Raw genomic sequence first — 9,764 nt, forward strand, 5'->3', positions numbered from 1 at the left:
GGGAGCGGCCACTGCACTCGAGTCTGGGCGACAGAGTGAGACTCCAACTCAAAAAAAAAAAAAAAGAAAGTACTTCCTAGACTGTTGTATAGACTGTATTTCTATATATTTTTTTGATATTTGGCTCTCTATCAGGCAGACATATAGTTAAAAGCACAGAGACACCAATTTAGGGGGGTGAAGCCTAGGAATTTGTAACTTTAGCAAGCATTCAAAAAGCTGGATACCCAGGCACACGGCTGCCTTAGAAGTTAATTGTAGTCCTGAGAAATGGAAAGAACGTTTGGAAAGTTTCAAACAATTTGCTCGTGTTTTGATCTTAGATTTAAAATATTGATGTGGAATTTGGTCAGCCATCAAATAATTATTGAGCATTTACCATGTGAACAATAAGACAGAAACATTCTTAATAGTAAGATAAACAAAATAAAAATGCAAAAAAATAACTAAGATAATTTCAAGTACTGAGAAGTGCAATAATGAATTGTTAAAAGCGATCCCAGTTTTCCTTGCTTCAGTCTTTGCCTTTTTAACATTTTTTCTCTCTTCTGTGTTTGCTCTTCTCCCTTTTAAATTTCCCCCTTCCTCTGATTCTTAACTGGCATTGGACAACTCACAGGGCTTATAAAGATAGCTTTCAAAAGAACTGTTTTAATAACTCAAAATAAAATTGCACCAATGATAACGAGAAAGAGGAATGAAAAACTTAACATATCCCACCCATTTCAATGCTAAGTGTTGTAGTGACCGTTATAGATAAAGAAAATTGCAACTTGGGACAATACCATAGTCATATATTCTTCACTTCTCCTTGCCCTATACAAACTCCAATCCTACTTTGGTTTGTGGAGTTACCTAATTTTGAAGAGCTGCTTGATGGACATCAGCAGAATATCTGAGTCACTTATACTACTTTTTGTTACCTGACAGAATATAAAGAAGATTATTTGAAGGGTGAAAAAGTGCTTTACCTGGGATGATCAGGGAAATTCTCTCTTAAGAGTAATAATTTGAACTGACACTAAGTAATGAGAAGGAGGCCACCTTGAGATAATTTGGATAGAATGTTCTAGGTAGAAACTACAAATGCAAAGGCCAGAAAGTTAATTCAAAGAAGTGAACTTGAATGGAGGTAGGTGAATGGGAACAGAAGAGCCCCGGAGGTTTTCATTTTGTTTGTTTAACAGTTTTATTGAGATATCACCCACATACCATATAATTCACTTGTTTAAAGTGTACAATTTGGTGGTTTTTAATGTCTTTATAGAGTGTGCAACCATCACCACATTCAATTTTAGAACATGTTCATCACTTGAATGGAAACTCTGTGTCACCAGCACTTTCCATCGTAATGCCCACTCTCACCCCTAGCCCTGGACAGCCATTAGTCTATTTTCTGTCTCTATGACTTTCTTATTCTGGATGTTTCATATAATGGATACAAACAATATATAGCCTTTTGTGGCTAGATTTTTTTCACTTAGAATAATGTTTTCAAAGTTCATCCATAACTGAGGAAACTTTAAAAAACAAAAGCGAAAAAACGCACAAAATTTATTCATGTTGTAGCAGATATTAGTACTTCATTTCTTTTAATGGCAGAATATTACATTGTATTTTATTCATTCATTAGCTAGTGAATTTCTGAATTGTTTCTACTTTTTTACTATTATAAGCAGTGTTGCTATGAACATTCATGTAAAACATTGTATGAGCATATGTTTTCATTTCTCTTGGGTATATACCAAGGAAGTAGCATTGCACGGTCCTATGGTAATTCTGTTCTTAACTTTTTTAGAGCCTACCAGACATTTATTTATCTTTTGAATTTAAAACATCCTGGTGGTTATTTCATTATGATCTTGATTTATATTTCCTAATGACTAATTACATTGAGCATCTTTTCATGCGCTTTTTGGCCATTTGTATATCTTCTTTGGCGAAATGTCTATTCATATCCTTTGCCCATTTAAAAATTAGGTTGTCTTTTTATCGTTGAATTTTAACAGTTCTTTATATATTAGGATACAAGTTTCATATAAGATATATGATTTGCAAATATTTTTTCCCATTCTGTGGGTTATTTTCAATTTCTAGATGGTGTCACAAAGGTTTCAATTTTGATGAAGTCCAACTTATTCTTTTTTCTTTTGTGTCTGATGTTTTTGGTGTCATGAAACTATTTCCTAACGTATGGTCTTAAGATTTACTTCTATGTTTTCTTTGAAGAGTTTTTTACTTTTAGCTTTTAATATATGCCTACAGTCAATTTGAGTTAATTTTTGTATGTTGTATGAGGTAGGAGTTCAAACTTATTTTTTGCATATGGATATCCAATTGTCCTGGAACCATTTGGTTTGTTTGTTTGTTTGTTTGTTTGTTGAGTTGGAGTCTCACTCTGTCGCCCAGACTGGAGTGCACGGGCCGCTCCCGGCCACCGCAGCCTCGACCTGCTGGGCTCCGGCGATCCTTCCGCCTCAGCCTTCCAAGTAGCTGGAATTACAGGCATGCGCTACCATGCCCGGCTGATTTCTTTTGATTTATTGTAGAGATGAGGTCTTTTTTAAGTTGGAGTCTCACTCTGTTGCCCAGACTGGAGTGCAGTGGCACGCTCCTGGCCACTCACAGCCTCAACCTCCTGGGCTCTGGTGATCCTTCTGCCTCAGCCTTCCAAGTAGCCGGAACTATAGGCGAGCGCTACCACCCCAGCTAATTTTTGACTTACTGTAGAGACAAGGTCTCGCCAAGTTGCCCAGGCTGGTCTCCACCCGTGGGCTCAGGCAATCCACTTGCCCGGGCCTCCCAAAGTGCTGGTATTACAGGCTGAGCCACCAAGCCCGGCCTAAATCATTTGTTGAAAAGACTCTTTTTTCCCCATGAAATTGTCTTGGCACATTTGTTGAAAATCAATTGGTCATAGAGATGTGGGTTTATTTCTGGGCCTTCTATTCTGTTCCATTTATCCATATCCTTTCCTTACGCCAGTAGCACACTATCTTGGTTACTGTAGCTTTGCAGTAACTTTTAAAAATGAGACTTCTTTTCCCCCTACAATATTTTAGCTATTCTGGGTCCCTTGCATTTCCATATAATTTTAGAATCAGCTTGTCAGCTTCCAAAGAAGCCAGTTGGAATTTTGATAGGGGTTATGTTGAATTTATAGATTAGCTTGGGGAGTATAGCTATTTTAACAATATTAAGTCTTCTGATGTATAAACATGGGATATCTTTCCATTTATTTAGATCTTTTTTTAAACAATGTTTTATATTTATGCTTTTTAGCGTATAAGTCTTACACTTTTGTTAAATCTATTCCTAAATATTTTTTTTGTTTTTTGCTATTGTAATGGAATTGTTTTTTAAATTTCTTTTTTGGATTGTTGCTAGTGGTATGGAAAGATAATTGGTTTTTGTTTTTTGATCTGGTATCCTGTAGTCTTGCTAACCTTCTTAATTAGTTCTAACTTTTTAAAGTGGATTCCTTAGACTCTTCTATTTACAAAATCATGTCATCTGCAAATAGTGATATTTTACTTATTCCTTTCCATACGAGGAAAGGAACGAGAATGAATTAGTAATTTAAAACTTATAAAGAATAGCCTAATGCATTTTATTTATTGTCCAATTGCCCAGGATACAGTATTGACTACACGGCTAAGAGTGGGTATTCTTGTTTCTGTTCTTGGGAAGAAATCATTCATTCCTTCACCATTAAGTATGATGTTAGCTGTGGAATTTTCATATATGCCCTTTATAAATTTGAAAAAGTTTCTTTCTATTCTTAGTTTGTGAATTTTTTTAATCATGAAAGGCTGTTTGATTTTGTCAAGTGTTTTTCTATATCTATTGAGATGGCCAAGTGATTTTTCTACTTTATACTATTAACATGGCTTAATAAATTAATTGATTTTCCAATGTAAAACCAACTTTACATCCCTGGAATAATTCCTAATTGGTAAAGGCATATAAGCCTTTTTATTTGATGCTGGTTTCAGTTGACTAGTATTTTGTTGAGGCTTTTTACATCTATATTTGTAGTTTTTGTAATATGTTTGTCTGGTTCTTGTATTGAGGTTAATATTGGCCTTGTAGAATGAGTTGGGAAGTGTTTCATCCTTTTCTGTTTGGGAAGAGTTTGAGAGGATTCATAACAGTTCTTTGAATGTTTGCTAGAATTCACTAGCAAAGCCATCTGGGCTTAGGCTATTCTTTATAAGTTTTAAATTACTAATTCAATCCTTTACTTATTATAGGTGTTTTCAGATTTTCTATTTCTTCTTGAATTGGTTTTGGTAGTTTGTGTCTTTCTAGGAATTTGTCCATTTTGTCTAAATTATCTAATTTACTTATATATGGTTGTTCATAGTATTCCTTTATAATCCTTTCTATCTTTGTAAGGTCAGTAGTAATGGTCTTCTTTCATTTCCAATTTTAGTATTTATTCTCTCTTCTTTTCTTGGTCAATCTAGCTAAAGCTTTGCAAATTTTTTAGATATTTTCAAAGAATCAAATTTGGTTTCATTGACTCCTCCCCATCCTTTTCTCAATTTCCTTTATTTCTGCTCTAACTTTTTTATTGTTTCCTTTTTTTTGCTTGCTCTGGATTTAGTTTTATTTTCTTTTTCCTGTTTCTTAAGGTAGAAGGTTAGTTTATTGATTTGAGATTTTTCTACTTTTAAAATATTAATATCTATAGCTTAAATTTTTCCCTACGCATGGTTTTGACTTTATTCCCATACATTTTGGTATATGTTCATTTTCATTCATTCTTCTTAAAAATACTCTTTCTCCTTCACAAACAAGGGTACCCGCATAATGAACATTTGTATGCCTAACCTGAACTGTACCTCACATATTTAAAATGAAAAAATAAACTCTGTCTCTCTCTCTTTTTTTTTTTTGAATTGGAGTCTCACTCTGTTGCCCAGACTAGAATGCAGTAGCTGCTCTCGGCCACTGCAACCTCGACTTGCTGGGCTCTGGTGATCTTTCCACCTCAGCCTTCCAAGTAGCTGGAACTACAGGCATGCACTACCATGCCCGGCTAATTTTTTGATTTATTGTAGAGATGAGGGCTTGCCAAGTTGCTCAGGTGGGTCTCGAACCCGTGGGCTTGGGCAATCCACTCACCTCGGCCTCCCAAAGCGCGGGATTACAGGCTGAGCCACCGAGCCCAGCTAAACTGTCTCTTTATTGCTATTATTTGTTGGAAGAGACATTGTCAACATAATTTCCTTTAATTCTTTAAGTATGGTGTCCTTTAGTTCTTTGAACATATTTACAAGAGAGGCTTTGAAGACTTTGTCAAGTCCAGTATCTGAGACCTCTCAAAAACAAATTCCATTGCTTAATTTTTTTTTTTTTTTGAGTTGGTGTCTCACTCTGTCACCCAGACTGGAGTGCAGTGGCCGCTCCCAGCCACCGCATCCTCGACCTGCTGGGCTCCAGCGATCCTTCCGCCTCAGCCTTCCAAGTAGCTGGAACTACAGGTGCGTGCTACCATGCCCGGCTGATTTTTTTTTGATTTATTGTAGAGATGAGGTCTCACCAAGTTGCCCAGGTGGGTCTTGAACCCGCGGGCTCAGGCAATCCACTCACCTCAGCCTCCCAAAGCACAGGATTACAGGCTGAGCCACCGAGCCTGGTTCCATTGCTTAATTTTTTTCCTTTCTTGTTTTTGGGCCATACTTTCCTGTTTCTTTGCTTAACTCATAATTTTTTTGTTAAAAATGATACAAGGCTGAATGTGGTGGTTCACACCTGTAATCCAAGCACTTTGGGAGGTGGGAGGATTGCTCAAGCCTAGGATTTCAGACCAGCCCCAGGCAACATAGCAAGGCTTCATCTCTACAAAAAATAAAAGAAATTAGCCAGGCATGATAGTGATGCTGAGTGGGCTGCAGTGTAAAACCTGTGGATTCTTTGGCTTGTTTTAAAAAGGATTTTAGAGCTGCCAGGAAAGGTTTAAAAGAAAGTTTATTGGAGAAAGGAGAAAAGAAATGAAGGCATGCCAGAGTTAGGCTAAAGAAATCATACATTTGCTCTTTACAATAGACCTGATATACTTTCACAAAGACTGATATGCTAAAGAGGGTGGAGCCAAGGTAATTGCCACTCTGGAGATTAATATCTCTGGGCTCTGTTAGGGTATTAATACGGTGAGGGTGGATGGATGGATGTGGAGGGACGCGGCTTGCCAGAGCCGGCATGCCGTAGGTGCACGCTGGCAACCAGAGATCCAAGTAATGCAAAGATTTGCAACACACAAAGAGGTGAAAAAAGAAAAGATTTATTTAAGAAAGAGATCACTTCCCATAGACAGGAAGAGGACCTACACTCTAGATGAGTGTGGCACCATAGCCCCGGAGCCCTGGCTTAAATCCTCTCCCCTGGAGATGTTGCAATCAGGTAAACGTTGACTTCCTTGTTGACCACTTGCAGATGTCTTGGAGACCCTGAGGGGGTCCTGGTCACCAGGCACTGAGTATACAATGGGTGGGTACTGGTCATGCTTGAGAAGTCTGGGTTTCTAAAAGAGACAAATTACAATAGGCCAGTACCAGTCATGCTTAAGGAGTCTGTGTTTCTGAGAAGACAATGTTGGCAAAGTTAATCTTTCCCTAGAGTATGCATTTCTCCCGGATGTAACTTCTACCTTCTCATCATTGTCTTAAAGTTTAGGAACAAGACAAAAATGACTTCCTGCTCTCGGTCTGTCCTTTCAGACTCCAAATGAGAGAAACAAAGGGGAAGGGTTGTCTTTTGCAGGAGACCTGCCAATTCACAAGTTTTTGTGCTGAGCAGTGGTCTCATTATCATTTTTATGGCTTTGGTTAGTTAAAGGGGTGGTATTGGGCCTTCCACCTTTGACTGGGAATCTGAATTTCTTAGTGATAATTATGCTAAACCATGAATTGAAAGGTTGGGCAGTTCTAGCATTACATCTGACAGAGTTTTCTTTTGATTAGCCAAGGGTGGGGTAGGCTGCAGCTTGGCTTGCAGTAAAATGTATTTCAAAAATGTCTTAATGCTTTCTAAAACCTGCCTATGGGAAATTTATCTATCTATGTCTAACCTGTGCTAGCTACCCTGCCTCAATAGTACACGCCGGTAGTCCCAGTTACGCAGGAGACTGAGGTGAGAGGATTGCTTGAGCCCAGGAGTTTGCAGCTGTAGTGAGCTGTGGTTTTGCCACTGCACTCCACCCTGGACAACAGAGTGGGGCAAAAAAAATTATACATTTCACATAATATTTTGTAAATTTTTGGATATTGCTTCCCCTTTCACCTGGGTTTTGTTATTTCCTTGTTTATTTCTTTAATAACTTGGTTGAAACAATTTTATTTATTTATTTTTATTTTTATTTTATGAAATGATTTACTGATGTCTATTTCCTTCATAGTGTGCAGTCTCTGATGTTACTCCTTAGAGAGTGAAGCCTTGGTCATTCATAGCAGTCCCTCTGATGAGCTAGGATTACTGTAGTTTTAGTAGTGCTCTCTTTAATAATCTTTTCTCCTAATCTCTAGTTAAGCTCGTGGCTGGTCTTACTTTATTGGTAGTACACCTAGCTATTAACCTCTAGTAATTGCTAGCTGATTGCTCTATTGTCTTTGATAACTGTCTGGAGTATAAATTACTCCACATCTGATTCAACCAGTCAGTCCTCTTTGCTGGGAAGTCTTTGAGTCTTATGTCAAGCCCTGGGGGATTCTTAGCCAGCTGGTTCTCTCTGTTAAACTTCTAGCAAGTCTACCATTTAATTTTTTTGTTACTAGTTTAATGGAGCTAAAAACCTCCTCTTAATTGCTTACCACCAAAATCTTCACTGTCTTTGCATACGTAGGCATGAATTCCCCATATTTTCTTCCAAATAAAGTTAAGTTCTCTTAGCAAGAGCTACTGAGCTCTCTGTTCTTATGGCTTCCCTTTCACCCTGAACAGCATCTGTGTTAGTGTGCCAGAGTAGGAGTTAGGAACTGTGGTCCACTTCTTCTGAAATGACACACATGTCTTGCTCCACAAGTAGAGCACTGGATGTGGATGGTAGCCCCTAGTCTTTTCTATTTGCTCCTCCTGACATGGAACCTATAAGTGAGCTGGGGCGGAGGCAATTGGGATCCAATATTTTTTTGCCTAGATAGAGCTTCTGCCATGTAGGTGGGACTTGTGTTTTGGAGATGAAGCCCCAGTCTAGACCCTGCCAGAGAAAGAACTGAATACTAACTGAAAGGTGAACTGTGGGGCAAAGGGCAGGGCAAGAAGAGACAAGAGACCAGATAGGAGGTGCTTATAGAAATTCAGGTGAAATTTGAGGTTGATTTGGATTAACACCGCAGCAGTAAAGATGGTGAGAGGTGGTCTGATTCAGGGTATATTTTGGAAGTGCTGACAGGACTTGCTAATGGATAGAATGTGGAAGGTGAGAGAAAGAATCCAAAATTACTCTATTCCTCCATGCCATTTTGACAACACTTTGCCATTATGAGGGTGGAAAGGCAATAAAAAACAAGCCAGAAACTTTCTTCCAGGAAATTTGGCTAAAAACCAGATTGTAAAGCAATCGTTCAGTAAGCATTTGCCAAATGTCTGTAGTTGGCATTGATTAGTTAATATGCTAAATCCTATGAACACATGTAACCCTTCAGAAAACCAGCATAATTTGCAGTCACTCTTGCCACTGTAATATCACTATTAAAAGTACAAGTCAACTTAATTTTCTAAATCTCTGCTTTGCCCACCTCCCCCATCACCTGTCATCCCACTTGACCTAGCACATCTGAGCTGTTGGCTTAAGATTCAACTTCCCTTATTTCTTTCAAACAGGAAACTTTTAAATGTTGGCTCTGTCTTATCTGGATCTTTAGACGTGTTACTCTGTTTCTCAGAATAGAAGTTTCTGTGATTGGTTAAATGTGCCTTCTCACCCTCTAAATACTATATAAAGAATGAGCCCTTTACATATAATGCAGATGAGATCAAAGTCTATGATGTGCCAGAACTGTGCTAGGCATTGATACCGTAGTGAATAAGACAGTCCTTTCCCTCACACAGCATAGTGAAAGAACATACAAATTGGATGGTTTTATTGTTGTGTGATAATTGCTGTGTGATAAATGCACAGCAGTGGCATCCAATAGGAGATTGAGAAGGCTAGCCAGGAAAAACGTCCAGAGGTGTTTTGGTTGAGACCTGAGGGATCAAAAAAATTAGCCAGAGTAGTTGGGGGCGAGACAAAGTAGAGTATTCCAGGTGGGAGAAATAGCATGAGCTGAAGTCCAGAGGGACATGTGTATGTGGTATTTTGGTAGAACTACAAATATGAAATGGGTGAAAAGTTGAGTCTGAGAAATAGTGATGAGAGGGACACAAAGGCCAGATATGAAAGGCTTTCTAAACTACATTTAAAAATTTGATTGAACTGAGTTAACTGGGAAAAAGGAAGGAAGGAAGGAAAGAAAGAAACGTGGACTTTCTGAATTTTTAATACAGTGTAGATAAGATATCATGTTGAAGTGGGCAGCTTGGAGGCAGGGAGACCAGTCAGTTTTTATTTAAGGAAAGAGAAGTTGGTGGCATGAACAAAGCCTGGGCGGGAGGAGCTTGGTAGAAAAGAGATGCGGATAAACTTAAGAGAGAGCCGGGCTCGGTGGCTCAGCCTGTAATCCCGCGCCTTTGGGAGGCTGAGGTGAGTGGATTGCCTGAGCCCGGGGGTTCGAGACCTGCCTGGGCAGCGAGACCTCATTTCTACAATAAATCAAAAA

Source organism: Carlito syrichta, unplaced genomic scaffold (genome assembly GCF_000164805.1).
Source record: "Carlito syrichta isolate Samal-C Ts95f unplaced genomic scaffold, Tarsius_syrichta-2.0.1 Scaffold312120, whole genome shotgun sequence".
Classification (NCBI taxonomy): Eukaryota; Metazoa; Chordata; class Mammalia; order Primates; family Tarsiidae; genus Carlito; species Carlito syrichta.